At 44.1% G+C, this 26,702-nt stretch overlaps 1 protein-coding gene, 1 long non-coding RNA gene and 1 pseudogene across 2 annotated transcripts in view; 2 read left to right on the forward strand and 1 right to left on the reverse strand.

Annotated features, from left to right (window-relative positions):
- Window positions 1-26,702, forward strand: part of PGM5 (phosphoglucomutase 5) — a 189,970-nt gene that overhangs the window by 13,091 nt on the left and 150,177 nt on the right. The gene's annotated exons all lie outside the window — the stretch shown is intronic.
- LOC130336517 (5.8S ribosomal RNA) lies at window positions 2,295-2,444 on the forward strand (annotated as a pseudogene).
- On the reverse strand, window positions 4,282-10,342 carry LOC130274623 (uncharacterized). The gene is made up of 3 exons (XR_008844415.1): window positions 10,287-10,342; window positions 6,926-7,000; window positions 4,282-4,409 (listed from the first exon to the last, which is right to left on the reverse strand). It is a non-coding gene; the product is annotated as an uncharacterized LOC130274623 (long non-coding RNA).

A 26,702-nucleotide genomic window follows, 5' to 3' on the forward strand; every position in this document is an offset into this window, starting at 1 on the left:
TAACAAATCGCAGGAGTTCATAAAATGTGTATCTGAATCTGTCTCCTTCATACTAATAACTGCTTTCAATATAACAACCAATGGTTCAGACAACGCCTCGGCACGGCAATGGGTACGCCCATTTCATGTGCATTCGCAAATATTTTTTTCGCTATTTTTGAGGAAAATTATGTTTTCACAGCAGCCAACCCACCATATAAAAACCTTCCTGTGATTTGTGGATGACATCTTTGTGGTGTGGGATAGGACAGAGGATCAATTTACAGCTTTTGTCAGTTATCTCAATTATATAAACACAATGAATATGACATTCACCTCAGTTTTTGGTAATCAGAGTCTGGAGTTCCTGGATGTCAAGATAGAAATTGTGAATATTAACATTGTTACATCTGGCTTTAGAAAGCCCACATTCAGGAACTCCATACTACATTACGCCTCGTCCCACCCCACTCACACAAAGAATAGCATCCCAACCAGTCAATTTATCTGTCTAAAAAGAATTAACAATAACCAAGAAATACATACAAAACAAGCCACAGAACTGGAGGAACGTCTCCTCCAACGTGGTTATCCATCCAAGGTTCTAAAATCAGCAAGAGAAAATGTTGAATCCATTACTAGAGCCCAATTATTAAAAAAGAAAGATAAACACTCAGATTCATGTTTTCAGTTAAAAACACTGCGATGAACAATATCATAAAACAAGCAGTGCTCAAAAATTGGTACATGTTACAAGACATAGACCTAGAAACAGCAACAGAACAGAATCCAATCATCACTAACCGAAAAAATACCACCATACAAAATTACATAAATAAACAGAAAGTAAAGCTATCTAAAAAGAACAACTGGTTAAATGACAGCCGCCCAAAGGGCAATTTTTGTTGCGGTTCATGTAATTTTTGCAAATACAACAGCAAGTTAAGTTCCCTCAATTTAAGAGGTCATCACATTAATATTAAACAGTACTCCACCTGTCACACTCCACATGTAGTCTACTGTCTTGTTTGTCAATGCAGTAGATTTTACATAGGGAAAACAATTAGACCCCCTGTTCCATAGGATCAGAGAACATATACGATCTCTCAGAACAGGTATAGGGGCTAGCTGTTTTATTTCCCATATGGAAAGTAGCCATAATAGTGATCTTAATGCATTCACATTTGCAGTAATAGAAAGAATTGAATATGCCAAACGAGGTTTGGATAAACACCTATAATTACTTAGAAATGAAGCCAGATGGATAATCCGCACAAATGCTACAGGCCCGCTCGGCCTGAACGATAAGAACGAACTGGGGGCCCTCCTTTATGACCTCCAGCCTTTTCTGTAGCAACTTCACTAAAGAGTTTGTTTTTAACAGCAATGTAACCTGAATAATCCATTATTGTCTGTTGTTGTCCCTCTGATCCACATCTTGCCGGTCATTGTCGTGCATCAACTCTACAATGATTATTCCAGTTTAAAATGGCAATAAGGAAATTCTAGATTTCTATTCAAGACTGAGTTGTCAGAGGGAATAATTCTCATTACCAATTTGTTGGCTATACATTTCATGCCTATTTATGGCATGCCCCAAATACAGTAAATATAGTAAATACAGTCATGGCCGTAAATGTTGGCACCCCTGAAATTGTTCAAGAAAATGAAGTATTTCTTACAGAAAAGGATTGCAGTAACACACGTTTTTCTATACACATGTTTATTCCCTTTGTGTATATTGAAACTAAACAAAAAAAAAAAAAATTGGACATAATGTTACACTAAACTCCAAAAATGGTCTGAAGAAAATTATTGGCACCCTTTCAAAACTTGTGGAAAAATAAGATTGTTTCAAGCATGTGATGCTCCTTTAAACTCACCTGGGGCAAGTAACAGGTGTGGGCAATATAAAAATCACACCTGAAAGCAGATAAAAAGGAGAGAAGTTCACTTAGTCTTTGCATTGCCTGTCTGTATGTGCCACACTAAGCATGGACAACAGAACGAGGAGAAGAGAACTTGAGAAGCAAAATTGTGTAAAATATCAACAATCTCAAGGTTAATAGTCAATCTCTAGAGATCTACATTTGCCTTTGTCCACAGTGCGCAATGTTATCGAGAAGTTTGCAACCCATGGCACTGTAGCTAATCTCCCTGGGCGTGGACGGAAGAGAAAAATTTATGAAAGGTGTCAATGCAGTATAGTCTGGATGGTGGATTGCATAGCATTGATCAGTGTTATTGGTGCTCCGTTGCTCCAGCAACGCTGCGGGCCCAGCCTGCCGCGGGCCCGGCCGAGCACAGTCAGACGCGACTCTTAGCAGTGGATCACTCAGCTTGCGCATTGATGAAGAACGCAGCTAGCTGCGAGAATTAGTGTGAATTGCAGGACACATTGATCATCGACACTTCGATCGCACTTTGCGGCCCCAGGTTCATCCCGGAGCTTTGGATTACCGACCGGACGGCGAGGAGGCAGTTAAGGGCCCTCCCCCTGTCCTCTCAGCTGTTCGAGATGGCACGATTTCGCTGTGACGGCCCTGTTCAGCACGCTGAGCTAGCCGGAATTGCTTTTCTCCCATTTCAGATGCTGCAATGAACTTTGTTCCCAACATCTAAAGGATTAATACCGGACATCAACCCGATCGGCAATGTACGGCATTAGCCATGCATCCTGGTTGTTGACAGGAACCGTGACTTATCGGATATGAAGTTATATGAACAGGGGCTGAGCGCGCTTCATATAACGGGAGTGGGCAATGGACGTAAGTATATGTTCATTGTCCTTAAGGGGTTAATATCAAGAATCCCTGAAGGTCTGTGTACGTAAGGGGATAACACATTATTATGTAACTATATGGTTATTATTTTTTTTTATAGAATGGTGAAGGTGTTTACTGCCCAGCATGACAGATTTTAACTATAACTTTATTTAAAGAAGTTTTTTTCCCATATCATGCTTACCACCACTAGTCCTACAGCGCCATTTGTAGCTGCTTCCAGCCAATATGCCAATTATAATACTGGTGTCTTATACTAAATGTTCATAAAACACCTCAGTTGTCATTATAGGTCAAATCACTTAATACTCATGGCAATATTTCTTTGCATAAGAAAACACATCAAAACTGCATGTGGTGTGAGCTCACACCAACCCACTTATGAGTCTTAGCAGTTTAGGCTTCTGGTTGCTGGTGATTATGTTGACCACATTAGGAAAATGGCAGTGATTACACTCCAGCTTCTCTCTCCGGAAAGCCAGAGGATTCATGGGAAATGTAGGAAGCATGATAAAATCATTTCTGTTCTGAAATAGAAATCAATTTGGCTGAACATCCATGCCTGCCACATTAACTAAAAGAGATAAGCACATAGCACACACAAGAAGGTCTACATTACTATTATAATTTTTTTCAATAGGTTTTATTAGGTCTTTCTTATTTTTTAACAACACAGGCAAAAACATCCCAAATGAGCAAGTAGCCCTAGTTCGGACAATAATTGCCAGTTAAACATTCTCAGGTTTGAGTACAATAATAGTGATATAGTGATGCCGGAAAGGCTGGATGAGATATTGGAAGAGTGGAGTCCAACAACTTGTGGAGATAGGCTTCACAGGGGATCTTGACTCCCTACATTATTGTGGTGTCCCGGTACAGGACCTTGTCCCCTCAGCTAGAGCTCCTCCATCTCCACAGGGCTCTCCTGTAGGGCTTGCCCCTTGGTCGCCTAATATAATTGTATTTACATGTATATTATTTAATGTCTAGGTCATATTGGATTCAGCCAGGTCATATTGGATAAATCAGTATGCCCAAAGCTCCCCTTAGTGGTGTCAGAAACATTTTTTTTTTCACATGACTGTACTATGGGTTTCCTAGATGCATTGTTTCAAGGGAAGAATATTTCCGTAAACACAGCATTCGACTCGCACTTCACAGAGGCTTTACAACACTGCAGGAACCCTAGGTTTGCTTGAACAATTTTCCTGTAAAACATGGCATGTTAATGTCACTTCATCACTATGGACTAGATGCAACTTTCCCAGGGCGGAAAGCATTAATGACTCACGGTCTCTGAGAACAGAATGGGTTTCAGTAGTTTGAGATGCTGGGATAAAGGTTTTCCAAGTTCTTTCTTATTACAGTATGTTTACTTGTGGCTCGAACTGCGTTTCTTTCGGTTATCCAAGCTTATTTAAGAGCTGGCACATCTAGCTGAGGCTGAGAGGTGAAGATATGCCATACATGGCAGGCTGCGCACAACTTTCATAATTAAACAGAGGAACAAAGCTCATTCTTTTCCCTTGTTCCTTCATTATTAGGAAGGCAGAAAAGGAACTAGTGGGTGTGGAGTGAAGTCCAGTGAAGTATCCCAGGGATGCACAATGTTGAGTGGATGTGTTCGGGGAACATTTCATTTGGCAGCTGCAGATATGTAACCACAACAATGCAGAGCTATTAAACACAGCACAAACCAGCTGCACAATACAAAGAACAACCATAGAAAGTTATCAAGCAGATTTTAGAACACTGTAGGAACCTTTTAGAACTGCGGAGGAGCTCAGCTTTAGACCAGGCTCTCTACAGAGAGTATATCAGCTCAGGCAATGTTGCAGGGAACAGGGACCTGCACAGACATTTTGGAGGGCAGGGGTCAAGTAAAAGGGCACTTCGCCAATCGCCATGTGTAGTATGCCTGTACTTAGACATCACTGTGTGTGTTATACCTGCACTGTGACATCACTGTGTTTATTGTCCCTGTACTGTGACATCACTCTGTGTATTATCCCTTTACTGCGACATCACTGTATGTATTATCTCTGTACTGTGACATCACTGTGTGTAGTATGCCTATACTGTGACATCACTATGTGTGTTATACCTGCACTGTGACATCACTGTGTTTATTGTCCCTGTACTGAGACATCACTGCATGCAATATCCCTTTACTGCGACACCACTGTGTATTATCCCTGTACTGTGACATCACTGTGTATTATCCCTGTACTGTGACATCACTGTGTGCAGTATGCCTGTACTGTGACATCACTATGTATATTATCCCTTTACTGTGACATCATTGGGTGTATTGTACCTGTACTGTGACATCACTGTGCGTATTATCCCCATACTGTGACATCACTGTATGTATTATCCCTGTACTGTGACATAACTGTGCACATTATCCCTATACTGTGACATCTCTATGTATATTTCCCCTGTACTATGACATCACTGTGTGTATTATCCCTGTACTGTGACATCACTGTGTGTGTTATCGCTATACTGTGACATCACTGTGTGCATTACCCTGTACTGTGACATCACTGTGTGTATTACCTCTGTTCTGTGACATCACTCATTGCATTATCCCTGCACTGTGATGTCACTATGCATATTAACCCCTTAACGACGCAGGACGTATATTTACGTCCTGCGCCGGCTCCCGCGATATGAAGTGGGATCGCGCCACGATCCCGCATCATATCGCGTCGGTCCCGTCACTAATCAACGGCCGGGACCTGCGGCTAATACCACACATCGCAGATCGCGGCGATGTGCGGTATTAACCCTTTAGAAGCGGCGGTCAAAGCTGATCGCCGCTTCTAAAGTGAAACTGAAAGTGACCCGGCTGCTCAGTCGGGCTGTTCGGGACCGCCGCGGTGAAATCGCGGCGTCCCGAACAGCTGACCGGACACCGGGAGGGCCCTTACCTGCCTCCCCGGTGTCCGATCGGCGAATGACTGCTCCGTGCCTGAGATCCAGGCAGGAGCAGTCAAGCGCCGATAACACTGATCACAGGCGTGTTAATACACGCCTGTGATCTGTGTAAGAGATCAGTGTGTGCAGTGTTATAGGTCCCTATGGGACCTATAACACTGCAAAAAAAATGTAAAAAAAAAGTGTTAATAAAGGTCATTTAACCCCTTCCCTAATAAAAGTTTGAATCACCCCCTTTTTCCCATAAAAAAAATAAAACAGTGTAAAAAAAAAAAAATAAACATATGTGGTATCGCCGCGTGTGTAAATGTCCAAACTATAAAAATATATCATTAATTAAGCCGTACGGTCAATGGCGTACGCGCAAAAAAATTCAAAAGTCCAAAAAAGCCTATTTTGGTCACTTTTTATACCATTAAAAAATGAATAAAAAGTGATCAAAAAGTCCGATCAAAACAAAAACCATACCGATAAAAACTTCAGATCACGGCGCCAAAAATGAGCCCTCATACCGCCCCGTACGTGGAAAAATAAAAAAGTTATAGGGGTCAGAAGATGACATTTTTAAACGTATAAATTTTCCTGCATGTAGTTATGATTTTTTCCAGAAGTGCGACAAAATCAAACCTATATAAGTAGGGTATCATTTTCACCGTATGGACCTACAGAATAATGATAAGGTGTAATTTTTACCGAAATATGCACTGCGTAGAAACGGAAGCCCCCAAAAGTTACAAAATGGCGTTTTTTTTTCAATTTTGTCTCACAATGATTTTTTTTTTCGTTTCGCCGTGCATTTTTGGGTAAAATGACTAATGTCACTGCAAAGTAGAATTGGTGATGTCAAAAATAAGCCATAATATGGATTTTTAGGTGGAAAATTGAAAGGGTTATGATTTTTAAAAGGTAAGGAGGAAAAAACGAAAGTGCAAAAACGGAAAAACCCTGAGTCCTTAAGGGGTTAATCCTGTACTGTGACATCCCTGTGCATATTAACCCGGTACTGTACAAGGATAATGTGTACATCGACAATACAGTACAAGGCTAGTATGCATAGTGACATCACAGTACAAAGTTAAAGGGGTGTTCCAGGAAAAAACTTTTTTTTTTTTATATCAACTGGCTCCAGAAAGTAAAACAGATTAGTAAATTAGGTATTATTGAATTGGCAAGCGCTGAATCAGACACATATCTATTAAAGCTAGGTGGTAGGGACTAACCTGATGATGCTGTAGAAGGAGGGAGAGATCCTGATGATATAGATGGAACTGTGAGTGGTGTGAGGGAGTGCTCACCTGGTGACCAAAAATGAAAACACAGTGACTGGATTATGTAAAGATATGCGTGTCGATTTATTTGAGCTCTGTCTATATAGCGTGGTCTACCTTTAAATGATCGGTCGCGCTGGTGCGAGCGATGGAGGTTTGAATGGCTGGTGTGGTAAGCTGAAAGGGTGATATTCCTTTAATATAGTTACATAGTTACATAGTTAGTATGGTTGAAAAAAGACATACGTCCATCAAGTCCAATCAGGGAATTGAAGGGAAGGGTGTAAGGGGATAAGGGAAAGGGATGTAGTTTTAAAATTCTGCATAAGCATTAATGTTATTTTGTTCCAGGAATGTATCTGTCACGATGCCGGCTGGCAGGTAGTGGATCCTCTGTGCCAGAGAGGGATTGGCGTGGACCGTGCTAGTGGATCGGTTCTAAGTCACTACTGGTTTTCACCAGAGCCCGCCGCAAAGCGGGATGGTCTTGCTGCGGCGGTAGTGACCAGGTCGTATCCACTAGCAACGGCTCAACCTCTCTGACTGCTGAAGATAGGCGCGGTACAAGGGAGTAGACAGAAGCAAGGTCGGACGTAGCAGAAGGTCGGGGCAGGCAGCAAGGATCGTAGTCGGGGGCAACGGCAGGAGGTCTGGAACACAGGCTAGGAACACACAAGGAAACGCTTTCACTGGCACAATGGCAACAAGATCCGGCGAGGGAGTGAAGGGGAAGTGAGGTATAAATAGGGAGTGCACAGGTGAACACACTAATTGGAACCACTGCGCCAATCAGCGGCGCAGTGGCCCTTTAAATCGCAGAGACCCGGCGCGCGCGCGCCCTAGGGAGCGGGGCCGCGCGCGCCGGGACAGGACAGACGGAGAGCGAGTCAGGTACGGGAGCCGGGATGCGCATCGCGAGCGGGCGCTACCCGCATCGCGAATCGCATCCCGGCTGGAGACGGTAACGCAGCGCACCGGGTCAGTGGAGCTGCCCGGAGCGCTGCGGTAGCGAGAGAGAAGCGAGCGCTCCGGGGAGGAGCGGGGACCCGGAGCGCTCGGCGTAATAGTATCTAACCTTGTTTTAAAGCTGTTAATTGTTCCTGCTGTGACCAGTTCCTGAGGTAGACCGTTCCATAAATTCACAGTCCTCACGGTAAAGAAGGCGTGCCGCCCCTTTAGACTAAACCTTTTCTTCTCCAGACGGAGGGAGTGCCCCCTCGTCCTTTGGGGGGGTTTAACCTGGAACAGTTTTTCTCCATATTTTTTGTATGGGCCATTAATATACTTATATATACGTTTATCATATCCCCCCTTAAACGTCTCTTCTCAAGACTAAACAATTGTAACTCCTTTAAGCGCTCCTCATAGCTAAGATGTTCCATGCCCCATATTAGTTTAGTCGCGCGTCTCTGCACCTTTCCAACTCCGCAGTGTCCCTTTTATGAACAGGCGACCAAAACTGAACAGCATATTGCAGGTGAGGCCGTACCAATGCTTTATAAAGGGGAGTATTATGTCTCTGTCCCTTGAGTCCATGCCTCTTTTGATACATGACAATATCCTGCCGGCTTTGGAAGCAGCAGCCTGACATTGCATGCATGGGTTAAACAATAGAATGGGTTAAACAATCTGGTTATAGTGAGAAGAGTGATGAATACTTCAGCAGAGTCGTTCCTATTAATACCTGTTCAAGAGCTGTATTACTGATTCCGTATAGGTATTTTAGAGGAGAATGCTTGATGCTGTGGGCTCTCCCTGAGGGTACTCCAGAGGTTGAAAAAATGCGAGTGAAGTCCCTTTCTACAGTTCAACTCTGTATAATTTGTAATAGTAATATAATCACAGCAGAGTATTGTAAGCTAATGGAATGTCCGCAAAACATAGGAATATTTTCATAGGTAGATATTTACTATTAAAGCGCTTAGTGGCGTACCTGATAAGGCTCCCGCTGGTACCTGTTGCGCGGTCAGCACTATTACGGGCCCTCAATGGGGGTATTCCTGGATTGATAAACAGGTGTGGAGTTGGAGTTCTGTCCGGGAAATAGTTGATTGTAATCCGGTTAGTTGAAGGGAGCGTTTGACGGCAGTGGGAGTGCGGCCCGGCCGGTGGCGCCTCAACCTACCTGCACGCTCGCTGTTAGATGAATCAGGTGGAGGTGATTTGGATCTGAGTGACGTCACTACGGTATCCTCTGTGGTCCACAAACCTATCGACGCGTTTCGGAAGGCTGACGGCTTCCTTCGTCTGGATAGAGCTGGTGGTTTGATGGTCCAATTCTTATAGTGGCGTGTCTCCGATGTTAACCCCTTACTGACCGGATTATCAATGTGTTGTTGCTCGTGGTTACAGATATGCAAACAGTTCCAATTCAGCATTTAAACCGTGAGGTACTAAAGAATTGAGGTTAAATATCCATTTGGTTTCACTTCTGGATAGTTGTGCAATAAAATTACCTCCCCTCCAGTGGGGGGTGATTTTTTCTAATCCAAAAAATTGGGACATTTTAACTGATTGTTTGTGCATAGTTTTATAGTGTGCAGATAGCGGGTGACCCTCAAAGCCCCGTTGTATATTATATACATGTTCTTTGATACGCACACCTAATTGCGACCTATTATTTCAGGTATAGGTTGCCTCACGTCCAACCTGTCAAGATATATAGATACCCACCTCCAACCATGTGTCATACAACTACCAGCCTATCTGAAAGATACGGCGCATATTTTGCAATTAAGCAAAGAGGTCACATGGAAAGAGGAGTATATTATAGGAACTCTGGATATCACATCCCTGTATACGGTGATAGAAAACAAACAAGGCCAGTATGCAGCGGAATATTTTTTAAACAAACAACAAAATATTCCATTGACCCAAACTAATTTTATCGGTGAATGCATTAATTTTATACTTACCCACAACTATTTTAAATATGAAAACACGTTTTTTAATCAGAAGTGGGGAACCGATATGGGGACGAGGTTTGCGCCAAGTTACTCAAGTCTATATGTCGGACTCTGGGAGGAAGAAACCATCTACCCAGGAGGAGTCTTGTGCGCAAACCTCGTCCTCTGGCGTAGATTTATTGATGACATTTTATTTATTTGGAAAGGGGGGCCTGACAGTCTGGCTTTATTTTTAATAGATATTAATAAAAATCCGTACTTTTTAAATTTCACCGCGTCTTTCAGCCAGACTTCAGTGCATTTTTTAGATCTTACTATTAATATTTTTAACAACCAGATAACTGCGCACACATATTCTAAACCAACAGATAGCAATTCGTTTATTCAGAGAGAAAGTTGCCACTTACCAATTTGGCTGAAAAACATCCCCAGAAGTCAATTTCTTAGGCTAAGAAGAAACTGCACAGAGGCAGCACAATATAGTCAGGAATCTGAGGACCTAAAGAAAAAATTCATCAGTAAGGGATACAAAGAGGAAGATTTAAATCTAATCCAACAACAAGTATTTGAAGCGGACAAAGAAAAATTACTAATACCAAAAGATAAAACAACCGGAAAGAAAGAGGACACAAACTGTAATACAAAAATCCCAATAATAATTCAATATAATAAACATAGTCTGCTATTTCAAAAAATAATCAAGAAACATTGGGACATTTTACTGGAAGACAAAATCTTGGGGGGCATTATACCAAAAGTACCGACCTTTGTCTATAAGAAGGCCCAAAACATCGGAACCTTCATAGCACCCTCAATACAGAATAAAACAACAAAAAATAAGAATATAGAAAACACCAGTATTAATTTCTTGCCCCTAAAAAATAGCTTCTATCCTTGCAAAATGTGTAATGCATGCAAAGCTATGGATAATAAATATCCTACAACAAGTGTGAAAAACAGCAAAGAACAAACAGAATTTAAAATCAGAAGCCACATACATTGCAAGACACAGGGAGTCATATACACCATTAGATGTCCCTGCGATAAAATATATGTGGGTAGAACCAAGAGGCAATTAGGTGTGTGTATCAAAGAACATGTATATAATATACAACGGGGCTTTGAGGGTCATCCGCTATCTGCACACTATAAAACTATGCGCAAACAATCATTTAAAATGTCCCAATTTTTTGGATTAGAAAAAATCACCCCCCACTGGAGGGGAGGTAATTTTATTGCACAACTATCCAGAAGTGAAACCAAATGGATATTTAACCTCAATTCTTTAGTACCTCACGGTTTAAATGCTGAATTGGAACTGTTTGCATATCTGTAACCACGAGCAACAACACATTGATAATCCGGTCAGTAAGGGGTTAACATCGGAGACACGCCGCTATAAGAATTGGACCATCAAACCACCAGCTCTATCCAGACGAAGGAAGCCGACAGCCTTCCGAAACGCGTCGATAGGTTTGTGGACCACATAGGATACCGTAGTGACGTCACTCAGATCCAAATCACCTCCACCTGATTCATCTAACAGCGACCGTGCAGGTAGGTTGAGGCGCCACCGGCCAGGGCGCACTCCCACTGCCGTCAAACGCTCCCTTCAACTAACCGGTTTACAATCAACTATTTCCCGGACAGAACTCCAACTCCACACCTGTTTATCAATCCAGGAATACCCCTGAGGGCCCGTAATAGTGCTGACCGCGCAACAGGTACCAGCGGGAGCCTTATCAGGTACGCCACTAAGCGCTTTAATAGTAAATATCTACCTATGAAAATATTCCTATGTTTTGCGGACATTCCATTAGCTTACAATACTCTGCTGTGATTATATTACTATTACAAATTATACAGAGTTGAACTGTAGAAAGGGACTTCACTCGCATTTTTTCAACCTCTGGAGTACCCTCAGGGAGAGCCCACAGCATCAAGCATTCTCCTCTAAAATACCTATACGGAATCAGAAATACAGCTCTTGAACAGGTATTAATAGGAACGACTCTGCTGAAAGTATTCATCACTCTTCTCACTATAACCAGATTGTTTAACCCATTCTATATTATAGGAATATCACCCTTTCAGCTTACCACACCAGCCATTCAAACCTCCATCGTTCGCACCAGCGCGACCGATCATTTAAAGGTAGACCACGCTATATAGACAGAGCTCAAATAAATCGACACGCATATCTTTACATAATCCAATCACTGTGTTTTCATTTTTGGTCACCAGGTGAGCACTCCCTCACACCACTCACAGTTCCATCTATATCATCAGGATCTTTCCCTCCTCCTACAGCATCATCAGGTTAGTCCCTACCACCTAGCTTTAATAGATATGTGTCTGATTCAGCGCTTGCCAATTCAATAATACCTTTTGCTATATCCACTATCAGGGGAGCACATCTATTGGCCAAGCAGCAGTCCAGCCACTGATCACATCCAAATTCATCCAGCGCTAGTGAATTTTCCTAATCAGATTAGTAAATTACTTCTATTAAAAAATCTTAATCCTTTCAATAATTATCAGCTGCTGAAGTTGAGTTGTTGTTTTTTGTCTGGCAACAATGCTCTCTGCTGACATTTCTGCTTGTCTTGGGAACTGCACAGAGTAGAAGAGGTTTGCTATGGCAATTTGCTTCTAAACTGGGTGGTTCCCAAGACACGTGTCATCAGAGAGCACCTAGACAGAAAAGAACAACTCAACTTCAGCAACTGAAAGGATTAAAATTTTTCAATAGAAGTAATTTACAAATCTGTTAAACTTTCTGGAGCCAGTTGATATATAAAAAAAAAGTTTTTCCTGGGTAACCCCTTTAATATGCACAGTGACAGTATAGGGTCAATGTGCACAGTGATGTCAAAGTACAGGGATAATGTGCACAGTGACAGTACAGTACAGGATTAATATGCATAATGATGTCACAGTACAGGGTTAATATGGATAGTGATAGCACAGTGCAGGGATAATGCACACAGTGATGTCACAGAACAGAGATAATACACAGTGATGTCACAGTACAGGGTTAATGCGCAGAGCGATGTCACAGTATAGGGATAATAGGCACAGTAATGTCACACTATTGTGCACACAGTGATGTCACAGTACAGGAGGAATATACATAGTGATGTCACAGTACAGCATGTCACTGTGCACATGAGGGGGTGCATGGTGGGGGGTGTTACTAGGGCATGTCATGGGCCAGGGCACGGTATTTACTCTTTTAAATTTATAACCTTACCTGACAGCCCCCTGGTAATCTTTTTTCTTTACCGGCAGCCGTGACAGATACAATGGAGGCTGGAGTTAAAACTGAGCACAGACACACAAAAACAAGCACCAGGAGTGGTGAGGCAACTCCTCCTTTCCCACTTTGGTGAGCAGCCAGGTTGGGGTAAGGACATAGTAGACGTGCCTGTGCACAGCTCGTCTCTTAAACAGGCAGAGGGGCTGATTCTTTTAGGGGGAGGGGGTTCTCAGGCAACGGCCTAGGTGGCCTTATAGAAGGGCCGCCTCTGGTTGTTGCCAACAGCACACTTGTTGCTTCTTCACTAAAAATAACCACATTCCCATCCTAACTATTTAATGCGCACCGAAACACATTAGGGTAGCATCCTCTCACTGCACCTGTCGCTCTGCGGCTCTACTAGTGAGGGCTATAAGAAGGGCGGTTTTAGACTAAGTGTGGCCCCAAGCAAAATAAAAAGTGGGGCTCATTGGTCACCCTGTTAAAGATCACTGTGTCCCACTCATCATGCCACATCTCAGCTAATCTAAAGGGGTTTCACTGCAAACTGCAACTGTGACCTAAGAAACGTGATATATCCATGTGGATAGGTTATGATCTTTAATCCCTTAAGGACACACAGCATAAAAGTACGGCGCTGTAGACAGGTACTTTGCAAACAGTGCCATACATTTACAGGAAATGCACAGCTGGGAACTGCAGTACTAAAAAGATTACAAAAACAATGAGACAAGCAGTTGTAGTAATTGGTTCTGAGCTACAACCATTGTAGAAGAAAATGACGAGACAAGCAGATAATGTTCCTGCCTGGGTCTCGAATTAACTCCTATAGGGAGCGAGGCTAGTGTGTGACTCTCTCCTCCACACTTTTAATGACTCCTGCAGTCTCTGAATTATTTAGAGAACCTCATAAGTACACGTGTGGAGGCCTAGTACGGGAGTTGTTACCCTGTACCCTTGCTGCCCTGTCAACGTGGCCTGCACTAAATTGTCCCATTCTACTACAAGTCCCAGCATCAGGAGAAGCGCTGCAGTCCCCACAAATGGAGCCCACTACCGCTTGCGCTGCGAATTAATGAGACGGCCTAGTCTCTAGCAGTGTGCTCCCTGCCAGGAGATACCGGAACATGGACTGCTACTGAGACGCTCTACAAGGTACCATCTACATGCCTGTATAACTGTTACCTACTAATACAGCTACCAACATTGCATAGAGACTTTACATTATTCCATACTCCCAAACAGGGAGTCATAGACCTTTTACCTCCCCTGGATATCCACAACACCAAGAACTTTATCTGATAAGTTCTGACAGAGTACAAAATACTTTATATTGCGCAGTATTTTGATCCAGGTTATTTTATTATATTTTATTCTTTCCATATTTAGTGTGTGGCCACATTGTTATCATCTACTATTTGCAACTTTTATTATATGTTTTATTAAGGTATAGCCTTTTGTTGCCGCCACATTGTATATTATTCATTTTCGCTATCTTGTGTCCCTGTTGACTCACAAGGGCCCTGTGAGTCACAGCATATAACGTTGTTAATTTTTTATTCTAATAAACTCAAATTGGTCTAATATTCATGACCCTGAGCCCCGATTTCTTTTGTTTCTTACTTGACTGTTTGTTTTTTGCAAACAGCTGAAAGATTGTAAATTTGTCAAAAAAACCTAATTAGCAAAGGGGGTTAAATTATTTTGTATGCATATGGTGTTGGGAGTTTTTACTGCTGCTGATTTTTATTGCTTAAATAGTAATCTTGGTTATAACAACTTTACCTTACATATGATTATAGCAGATAAGATTCGAAACTCCAGCTGGGACTTTAACCCCTTAAGGACACATGGCGTACCGGTACATCGTGTGTCCACTCCCGATCTATAACGCGGGGCCACGGCGTGGCCCCACGTCATAGTGGGTCGGGCCCGGCCTCTAACAACGGCCGGGACCCGTGGCTAATAGCGCACGGCATTGATCGTGGTGCCGCGCGCTATAAACCCTTTAGAAGCAGCGTTCAAAGTTGAACGCCGCGTCTAAAGTGAAAGTGAAAGCATGCTGGTTAGCTCAGGGAGCTGTTCGGGTGTATTCACTGGGTGTATACGCATCCTCCATAAATGCTTGCCAAGTGTGAAAAAATCTAGACATGATATAGGGCAAACCATATATCTTCCTAACCGCTTTCCACGCACCAACAGTGTCCTTCAAGAGTAGGCTTGTCTTAATCCCAGGTGGGAGATCCGCGTAGGGTACATGTAATATAGATTTGAGGTCCCAAGGGTCTGACAACGATCTTTCTAAAGAGGTGTTGGAGAACCAAGACGTATCCAGGATCCAATCCCTGGCGTGCCGCATCAAAGCTGCCAAATTATAGAGGCGTAGGTCAGGCAACTGTATGCCCCCCTCCTGAACAGACAGACACAGTTTTCTGTAAGCGATACAGGGCCGTTTGCCCTTCCATAGGAAGGTAGTGAATGCCGATTGTAGTTTAGCTACATCCGTGTGTTGGAGCAGGACGGGCACCATCTAAAAGGGGTAAAGCAGTCTACCAAAACTCACCATCTTTATCAAATGAGCCCTACCAAATAGGGATAACGGGAGGGACTGCCACCGTATCAATTCGCTTTCTATACGTTTGAATAAAGGGGTATAGTTCAGGTTATACAATGACATGGGGTTACTACCTAGTTTAATCCCTAAATAAGTAATAGATTTGGGGGCTACCTCCACTCCTAGAGCAGTTGATGTCTTATGATTACCCGTGCCCAAGTACAGTAATTGGCACTTAGAGGCATTTACTTTATACCCTGAATAGCGGCCAAACTCCCTCAGGATGTCCAGAACGTCCGGTAATTGTGTATTCGGTGTACCCATAAATAGAAGCATGTCATCTGCAAAACACGCCAACTTCAGTTCCTGGTTCCCAATCTGAATGCCCGTGTATGCTGGGGATTTCTTCAAAAAAAACTGCCAAAGGTTCCAATGCTAAGTCAAAGAGCAAGGGTGAAAGGGGACACCCCTGCCTAGTGCCTTTTTGTAAACTTATATAATCTGACAGAAAGCCAGGAGTGTATATACGAGCCTTCGGCTCCCTATACAATGATGACAAAAAGACTCTAAAAGGTCCCTCCAGGCCAAATTTATCCAGGACACTGTCCAGCCACGCCCAGCTGACGTTGTCAAACGCCTTTTCCGCGTCAATGGCCAATAAGCCGGGCGGGTCTGGACAATACCCCCTCTTACCCACAACCTCTAGTGCTGCCAGGACTGATCTAATATTAGCTACTCCCGATCTGCCTTTTACAAAGCCGGTCTGGTGTGGACCCAGCAGGGAAGGCAAGAACGAAGGCAGACGATCTGCCATTATCTTAGCCATCAACTTCAGGTCTTGGTTGATCAATGAGATGGGTCTATACGACCCTGGGTTCTCAGGTGGCTTTCCAGGTTTGTAAAGGACTTTGATGTTGGCCGTATTACTGGACGGTAATATGGGATCCCCCCGTAAAAACCCATTGAATACCTCTACCAATGGTCCCGCTAACTCCCCCGCCAGTGATTTATAGAATTTGCTCCCGAAGCCATCGGGGCCCGGAGCCTTGCCATTCTTCAGGCCTGCAATTTACTCAAGGACCTCTTCTCTCTTTATGGGGGAATTAAGATGTGTATTATTCTCTGCAGACAGTGTCGGCAGAGTTAAACCCCTCAAAAACTGACGGCCCGCCTCGTCATCTGTGTCATCCTTGGCGTACAAGTCTGAGTAGAAACGGTGCAGCACCGTGTTGATGCCCCTAGGGTGCTTGTGTAATGTGCCATCACTGCCAAGAAGAGAGCTGATATTCTCTCCCTGCCTGCGTGGACGAGCCAACTTGGCCAATAACTTGCCCGCTTTGTTTCCGAATTTGAATAAATCCACGGCCCTCTGGTCCCTGTGTAAAATGTCCCATGCCTCCATACTAGCCTCAAAGGACTGTTTGGCCGCCACCCATGCATCCTTATTAACCTGGGAAGGGGAATTTGTGAACACTGTGTAAGCTGCCCTCAACCTGTCAGAATGTAACGTGTAACTAGCTCTACATTTCTTCTTTTTAGCAGCAACGTATCCTATGATCCTACCCCTTATGACTGCTTTCGCAGCCTCCCAGTAAAGGGACGGATTAGATAGGGTCTCGGCGTTAGTCGCCTCATAATCCATCTACCAACCCTTCAGGTTATCCTGAAAATCTGCATCAGTTGCCAGGTACCCAGGAAAACGCCATAGTATGTCGGTACCCCTAGGTACTACATCAAGGAGTGTCAAACACACTGGGGCATGGTCCGAAACGACCAGGTCACCAATTTCCACCTCATCAACCTTCATCAGAAGACCTCGGGACATCAAAATATAATCAATCCGTGACCATGCATTCTGAGCATGTGAGTAGTGCGTGAACTCTCTCCCCGTGGGATTAAAATACCTCCATGTATCTGTCAAGGACGTGGACGTGAGTAAGTTTTGTAGCACATGTTCCCCTCTGGAAGGCCCCGTGTGTAACCCCTGTGGTCTCCTCCTATCCTCTGCCGTATTCGCCACAGTGTTCAGATCTCCTCCCACTATGATGCTAGGCGAGTCCTCCTGCAACAGATTAGTCTCAAGAGAAGAGAAAAAAGATTGGTTAGAAGAATTAGGGCCATATACATTATAAACCGTTAAAGTGCCAGCAGGAGTTTCTATGATCAATTTAAAGCAACGACCTTGGGAATCACTTTCCTGCGAAACCACTCTGTGCTGTAAGCGCCTATGCAAAAGGATCAGAACCCCTGCCTTCCCCTCCACCGCCTGCGAACCCATCACCTCCCCTACCCACATTTGCCTCATACGGGGAAAGTCCTGCTCAGATAAGTGCGTCTCCTGCAACAAGGCCACATCAGCATCTAGCTTTTTATGGTGTTTTAGTATCATGTGGCGCTTGGCCGGGGACCTCAGTCCCTTAACGTTCCATGACACTAATTTCATATGTAAACAGATTAAGGGGGCTTCAAATGGGCAAGAGACCGGCCAGCGGGACGGAGGGCACCACCAGAGCGAGGAAGGGAGCAGAATAGAGAAGGGATAAAGAAGAACAGAAGAAGAAGAAGAACGAGTAAGACAAGAAGATGCACACAGACGTAAACATATACATACAAAACAGTACCCATCAGGATACCACTGAGCTCTAAACCTCCTCAAACACCCCTTCTACCTCCGTAGTGCTAACTCTCCACCTGGACTTCATTTCTTCCGTGTATACCAAGAGGCACACTACTATCTCCCTCTCCCAAAAAAAAGAAATAGAAACAGAGGAATATCCCCCCCCACCCCAGCCCACTAAGAACTAGAGGAAGCAGACCCTCCCCGCACCCCCATCCCTGAACTATCCCCCCTAAGTGGCCATGTTCATGTCTAGTGATGGTATAAGGCGAAGGCTTCTGCTAGAAACATAACTCTAACTAGAAAATAAGGTGAGCTATTGTACTCAACCGTAAAAAATATAAATAGGACATAAGAAGAAGCCCAGCAACATTGGGGTGGCAAACCACATGCATAATAGCACCATAATAACAGTAAGCAACGCCAATAATATGAAAAAAAAATGGGGGGGAAAAAGAGGTATCTTCCTCTCACTCTCCTTGGAACAGCATCAATACGGCTACCGAGGAGAAAAATGGAATGAACAAAACTGCACTAAATAAGGCGAGCAGCAGAGAAAAGTCAGGTCGGTGGAGCAGGGACCGGCAAGTCCTTGTCTTTATCCATGCGGCGTCTCTTCTGAGTCAGGCGCGATCCGTCGTCCTAGGGCTGCAGTGTGGATAATTTAGCCGCTGCTGCCTCCGGAGATGTAAAAGTCTCGGAATTTCCGTTGGGAAAGAAGATCTTTAGCTTTGCAGGATATTGGAGGATGAAACGGATCTGTGCCTGCACCAGGGATGAGCAGACAGTCGAGAAAGCCTTGCGTCGCTTCGCAACATCAATGGAGTAGTCCCCAAAGAAAAGAACCTTTTGGCCCCTGAGCAACAGTGGAGATTTGGATTTCTTAAAGGTGCGCAATAAGAGTTCCTTGTCAGCGTAATTTAGAAATTTTACTATAACCTGTCGGGGTCTGGTATCTGCGGTGGGCGACTGAGTAGTCAGATGTACAGGCGGTTCAATTCTGTGGGCCCTCTCGACCATGCAAGGTCCCGTCAGCCCTAAAGCCTCTGGCAGCTCCCTGGCACAGAGCTGAGCCAGCTGATTAGGCATAATGGACTCTGGCAATCCCACGATCCTCAAATTATTCCTCTTAGAATGATTTTCAAGATCCTCAATTTTTCTTTGAGGAAAACATTTGATCTGGTAAGAGTACGTACCGCAGCCTTGCTGGTACACACTTCATTCTCCAGACAGCTGACCCTTTGCTCCAACTCTGTTAGCTGTGATGTATGTGAAGAGACTTCCTTCTGAATCTGCTGTATGGTATTAGATATGGCCGCCTCGACTGAGGCAGCAAGATGCGGGCCACCACCGCCACCATGTCCGTGTAAGGGACTCCCCCCACCTCACCGAGTGCTGCTGTGGGCGGCTGTTCCTCCATCTCCTCGGTCCCCTCTCCCTGCACGCTGATACAGGAGGTTGTCTTCTGGTGTGAGCGGGACTCTACCTCCGTCGCCATCTTGCAGGCCACCATGCCCTGGGAAGTGCGGGGCGCGGGTGGGTCAGCTCCCGGGTCTCCGCCGCGGCGGATAAATTTCTCCATCCGGTGCCGGTGTCTTCGAGCACGGACAGGCCAACTCTGCCGTCCGTACTATGCGATTTGCAAGCTATATGGAGGGTTAAACAGCGGGGGTGAGCACGGAGCTCCTCTAGATGTAACTGCTCATACTCGTGCCGGAACCAGAAGTTGGGGTATCATTTTAATCATATGGACCTACAGAATAAACATAAGGTGTCATTTTTACCGAAAAATGCACTACGTAGAAACGGAAGCCCCCAAAAATAAGTCATCATATGGATTTTTAGGTGCAAAATTGAAAGAGTTATGATTTTTTAAAGGCAAGGAGGAAAAAACGAAAATGCAAAAATGGAAAAACCCTAGATCCTTAATGGGTTAAGTGCCCATTCACACTGCTTATTTTTTTTAATGGAATTCTGCTGAGGAAAACCGAGCGCAGAAGCCTTCCATTGTTTTCAATGGGATTCTGCTGCCCATTCACACTACGAAATTTCATCAGTAGACATTTTGCCATGAAAATTCCAGACCTCATGTTCAGTCTTTTTGCAGAATCTGTTAAGAAATGCATTGTCATCTGTGGAAACTGCGTATTTCTGAGCTTTTCTAGTGTCTGCTTGTTCTGCCAGCATGCAATCTCCACCCACAATATCTCTGGGGGGAGATTCTGTAATATGGATGAGCCCTCAATCTTATGAGATCAGATAATATGAGTGTTTACTTTTTGTCGACATTAAGTTAATATTGCCAGTATGCAGAGTCGGAGATGTGGTAGCCCAGTGCGGGAGGTGTTACCCTGTGCTCCTGCTGTCCTGTCAGGCAGCCTCCTTCAGTGTCCCCTGCATTTGTTTCCCCATTGTAAACATTTTTTATCATGTAAAGTGTTATAAAATGTAATGTTGCTTTAAGAGTTATACCATGTGATATGTCATGTGATTGCTACCCAGGAGGTACCAGTGACCAGGTGACCCCAAGAGTGACCTATGGGCTCCCTGCTAGTCTCCCCCATATAAACCCTGGGTGGAGCTAGCTTTTCTCTCTTGGAGCTCTTAGCTCTGGCTTCCTGCTGAGGTCCTGTGCAATCGTGCCTAGTGTGTGTGTCCAGAGTGTTGGAGGCCTCAAAGTCAAGTCCTGCAGCCACCATCAATTCAAGTAAGCTAAAGTCACAGCTTTATGAGTCAAGTTAAGTCAGTCCCTGTCATCTGTCAAGTCAACGTGGCCTGCATTCATTTGTCCAGTCCTACTACAAGTCCCAGCAGTCCCTCAAGGTCTCTGAGTCACTGGTCACCTCCTTGGGCCCTGAATGAGCTGTATAGACTTTACCAACTGTCTACCCTCAGTAAAGTTACCGTTGTCCATTACTTGGCGTTGGAGTCTTTATTGCCCCCATGCCTAGCCCAGGATCCAGCAGTATACCTTCGGGTGGTTATAGGCTAAACCACAACCTGGCGTCATGAATGCAAGGGGTTAATGCCATCTGCCCCCAGGGTAACAACATCTGCCCTGCACCTCACACCCCGCCACCACAGAGCTGTAGAGGTCGCAAGGGTCACAATTGCAACCAGGCCCGATAGCCACTACACTATACTGTGCCTCCTCCTTGCTGCACATAACTGCATCGCTGGGTCACACAGACCCATCATTGCCGCTCTGAACTGCCTATGTGCAAGGAGGAGAAGTGCTGGAGGTGGAGGGTGAGGGCTCGGGCTGGGATTACTCACTGGTGCTGAGGTTCCACCCCCAATGGTCAATGGCCCCGTCCGCTGCCTTCTGACTGCAATGTGGATGGAGAGGAGGAGGAGGAGGAGTCTGCAACACAAGGTCAAGATGGAGAGGAGGAGGAGTCTGTAACACATTGTCCAGGAGGAGAAAAAGACTTCTGCCCCTTCTCCTTTAGTGTATGCATGCAAGAACCACCTGCCAGAACCTGGGTAAGAATGTTCTTTTTAAATGCTGAGTGGGAAAATGGTGAAAGGGGCACTGAGTGGAGTAATGTCCTGCCCCCCCCCCCCCTTGTGCTTGCAGATGTTGCAAAATTACAACTTCTAGCATATCTGAGCATGATGGGAATTGTAGCTTTGCAGCAGCTGGAGGCACCTTGGTTGGGAAACACTGGTATGGGGGTATGGTGGGCAATGCTTAGGAGGTGGTAACTAAGCGAACCAGTGTTTTCCAACCAGGGTGTCTTCAGATGTTGAAAAACGACAGGGTGGGCCATTGATATGGATACACATTAATAAAATGGGAATGGTTGGTGATATTAACTTCTTGTTTGTGGCACATTAGTATATGTGAGGGGGGAAACTTTTCAAGATGGGTGGTGACCATGGCGGCCATTTTGAAGTCGGCCATTCTGAATCCAACTTTTGTTTTTTCAATAGGAAGAGGGTCATGTGACACCTCAAACTTATTGGGAATTTCACAAGAAAAACAATGATGTGCTTTAACGTAACTTTATTCTTTCATGAGTTATTTACAAGTTTCTGACCACTTATAAAATGTGTTCAATGTGCTGCCCATTGTGTTGGATTGTCAATGCAACCCTCTTCTCCCACTCTTCACACACTGATAGCAACACCGCAGGAGAAATGCTAGCACAGGCTTCCAGTATCCGTAGTTTCAGGTGCTGCACATCTTGTATCTTCACAGCATAGACAATTGCCTTCAGATGACCCCAAAGATAAAAGTCTAAGGGGGTCAGATCGGGAGACCTTGGGGGCCATTCAACTGGCCCACGATGACCAATCCACTTTCCAGGAAACTGTTCATCTAGGAATGCTTGGACCTGACACCCATAATGTGGTGGTGCACCATCTTGCTGGAAAAACTCAGGGAAGGTGCCAGCTTCAGTGCATAAAGAGGGAAACACATCATCATGTAGCAATTTCACATATCCGGTGGCCTTGAGGTTTCCATTGATGAAGAATTGCCCCACTATCTTATCTTTTTACCCCATATACCACACCATACCATCAATATTTGTGTTCCAACAGTCTTGGAGGGATCTATCCAATGTGGGTTAGTGTCAGACCTATAGCGGTGGTTTTGTTTGTTAACTTCACCATTCACATAAAAGTTTGCTTCATCACTGAACAAAATCTTCTGCGTAAACTGAGGGTCCTGTTCCAATTTTTGTTTTGCCCATTCTGCAGCACCTGAAACTACGGATACTGGAATTTCTCCTGCGGTGTTGCTATCAGTGTGTGAAGAGTGGGAGAAGAGGGTTGCATTGACAATCTTACACAATGGGCAGCACATTGAACACATTTTATAAGTGGTCAGAAACTTGTAAATAACTCATGAAAGAATCAAGTTACGTTAAAACCAAGCACATCATTGTTTTTCTTGTGAAATTCCCAATAAGTTTGAGGTGTCACATGACCCTCTTCATATTGAAAAAACTAAAGTTGGATTCAAAATGTCCTACTTCAAAATGGCCACCATGGTCACCACCCATCTTAAAAAGCCCCCCCCCCCCTCCATATAATAATGTGCCAAAAACAGGAAGTTAATATCACCAACCATTCCCATTTTATTAAGGTGTAAAGTGTAAAATGGCCCACCCTGTACAACTCCCAGCATGCCGGGACAGCCTTGGGCTGTCTGTGCGTGATGGGAGTTGTAGTTTTAAAGCAGCTGGAGGCACCTTGGTTGGGAAACATGGTAGGGGACACTGTATGGAAGGATGGGGTATAGGTGGAGAAAGGGAATGGAACACTGTATGGAAGTATGGGGGGCAGTTGGAGGAAGGGTGGGAAACACTGTATGGAAGTATGGGGGACAGGTGGAGAAAGTAGGGGCACACCATGTGGAAGGATGGGGGACATGCTGAGCACAGGGGAGGGGGGGCACTATGTAGAGGACTGGGTGGGAGACATGCTGAGGAGGGGGGAGGGCACTATGTTGAGGAATGGGTGGCATGCAGTGTCCCCCATCCCTCCATACCAGTGTTTCCAACCAGGGTGCCTCCATATGTTGAAAAACTATAACTCCCAGCATGCCAAAGCTGAACAGGCATGCTGGGAGTTGTATTTTTGCAACAGCTGGAGGCACCCTGGTTGGGAAACACTGGTATGGAGGGATGGGGGACACTGTGTGGATGGATGGGGGACATGCTAATTGTGGGGTTGGTGTGGGTAGATGGAAACATGCCAAATTTTGCCCTAGTGCCCTTGGAACGCTGGTTCGGCCACCTGTTAAGATGGTACAGTATGTGACAGGGTTGTATTAATTATTGTCTTCATTTATAGGATAAGGATCTGCTGACAAAATGAAGAGCCAAAGATGTCCGGGCGAGATAAAGAGCCAAAGATGGTCTGGACCAGGTAAAGAAGACTACAGAGAAGACGTCACATGTGAGTCATTTATATCATTGTGTATTCTCCTGACCGTGTACCATCAGTGCTGTAGTCACTGATATCTTTGTGTGGCCGAGGCCATGGTAAGTGGGTTGTCCTGGGTCGGGGTCGGGGGTCATCAGCGGAAGGGGGCCCAGGGCAATTTTTTTGCATTGGGGCCCTGTGGTTTCCAACTATGCCCCTGGCAGTATTGATGCAGTTGCGCAAAAATTCTAGCTCCGTGGCTCATAGATATATGTAAGAAGGCCTGCACTGCCAGAAATGAGAGACTTTACAGAGACCTTAAAGGGGTTATCGAGGAATAACGCTCCCCATCTCCCCATCTGTCCCCAGGTTGGCTGTGGTTCTGCAGCTCAGTCCCATTGAAGTAAATAGAGTCAAGTTATAAAACCACACCCAACCTGGAGACAGATGTGGAGCTAGCTTTGAAAGAAATTAGCTGTGTTTTTCTATTCCTTGATATCTCTATGCATTATGTACTTAATCCATTTATTTTGGTGGTGCTGTAGGGTAAGTTTGAACTTATCACCAGGTTCAACCCAAGATAGATCTCTTAAGGATGCAGACTTTTTTTTTTTTTGTGTTTCCCCTTCTTGTCTTCCAAGAGCCATACATATTTTATTTTTCTGTTACCAGAGTCAGCTTGGTCTTTGTGGAACCAGTTGTAGTTTTAAATGGTACCTTTTTTTTTTATTTTACCATAAAATGTTATATCACATAGGATTTCTCTTTAGGGGCTTGAGCTAGGCCTGACGATCTAAGCTATTAACTTCAGAATCTAGTTGGTTCAATGGCTGGGATCCGAGATGTCTCCAATCCCTGCTGCTGATGGTGGCTAAAAGCTGCTGATAGTAACTAATACTAAAAGTTGTCAGATAGAGGCCAGGTCAAAATTCAGATCAAACAATCTATTCTAGCAACTATAGGTCCCAATCCATTGATTCCTCCTTACCTACTACTTTTCTGACCTTCACAGCAATCTGATATCTGATGAAGGCCATCTCTAACCGAAACATGTATTTCTGTAACTTGGAGTGCTCATTTTTTTTTTATTCCTTTGTTTTTTTCCCTTTAAAGACATATCCAAAATCATATCCATACAAAAATGGCCGAACATTCTTTAAAACAATGTCCCACTTTACAATTGACAAGCTTGACCATTAAAGAGTACCTGTCACCAAATAAAACTTTTAATATAGTGTACACTTTACCATTCACTTGCTTTTAAAATTATCAACATAAAAGGTTTTAAATGAAATAGAAAAAAGGGCTGAAGGAGAGCCTCACTGAAATCTGTACAGACTGAAACATGCACAGAGCTTGAGGTCAGCACTGCAACAATATGAGGGCAGAAGTTGTCCCCAGCAGGCTTCAGTGATGTCATGCTTGCTGGGAAACGCCCACTTTCTAATGCTGGGAAATTGCACTATGCGAGCAAGAAGAACGGTATGATACAGACCTTTTTAAAGCTCTAAAATAGTTTTTAAGGGCAGGAGTGGTGTTAGGAGTAGTTAGGGAACATAGCCAGATGTAGTTGAGAACAGTTTATTTTGTGACATGTACTTTTTAAATGCATTAGCTCATTTATCCTTTAAATAATAATTAACTGTCTCCTACCAATTCTTCGATATGTTATTCCAGCAGGCTAGTCCTTTCTTCCCTCTCACCCATATTTGTTCCATCCTTTTCAAGTTCTGCATCTCATTTTGCCATTCACCCACCGATGGAGCTTCTGAACACCGAGCTACACATTGGCCCTCATTAACTATTGCAAACCCAACATGTTTTGTCGGGTTATGCGACAGATTCTGTCGCATTGCATCAGAAATTCTGTCTGCACCAGATTTTGCGCCAGAATTTGCGCCAGAATTGAAAAGAAACCCGACTAACTCTCCATTTTGCTAAGAAAACCCGAAAAAGGGGCGTGGCTGCTGGGGAAAGTGGCGTGGTCTCCAAAAAGGGGCATGTCTCCAACATTTTCACAAAAAAACAACATATTTACTAAGGTTTCCACATAAAATGAGGTGGATTTGAGCTGAGGAAAACCAGATAGATCAGAACATGTGTAAAGAGAGAAAAGTGTAGGGAAAGTGGAAAATGTAGGGAAACCTTAGTAAATACCGTGGAAAATAAATTGTAGGGAATTAAAACTTACAAAGAAACCTACACAACACTCTCAGTAAATGAGGGCCAATATCATCAATTTTGCATAACAAAATGCCCTCCATATTAAATCTAGTGTTGAGCGGCATAGGCCATATTCGAATTCGCGAATATTCGCGAATATATGGATGAATATTCGTCATATATTCGCGAATATTCGCATATTTGTAGCATTCTCGATTTATTTTCGCATATACGAAAATTCGTGTATGCGAAAATTCACATATGCGAAAAATTAGCATATACAGAAATTAACGTAAGCGAAAATTCGCATATGCGAATATTCGCATGTGCAAAGTTTTGCATATGCGAAAATT

The sequence above is a fragment of the Hyla sarda genome, chromosome 1 (assembly GCF_029499605.1).
Source record: "Hyla sarda isolate aHylSar1 chromosome 1, aHylSar1.hap1, whole genome shotgun sequence".
Lineage (NCBI taxonomy): Eukaryota > Metazoa > Chordata > Amphibia > Anura > Hylidae > Hyla > Hyla sarda.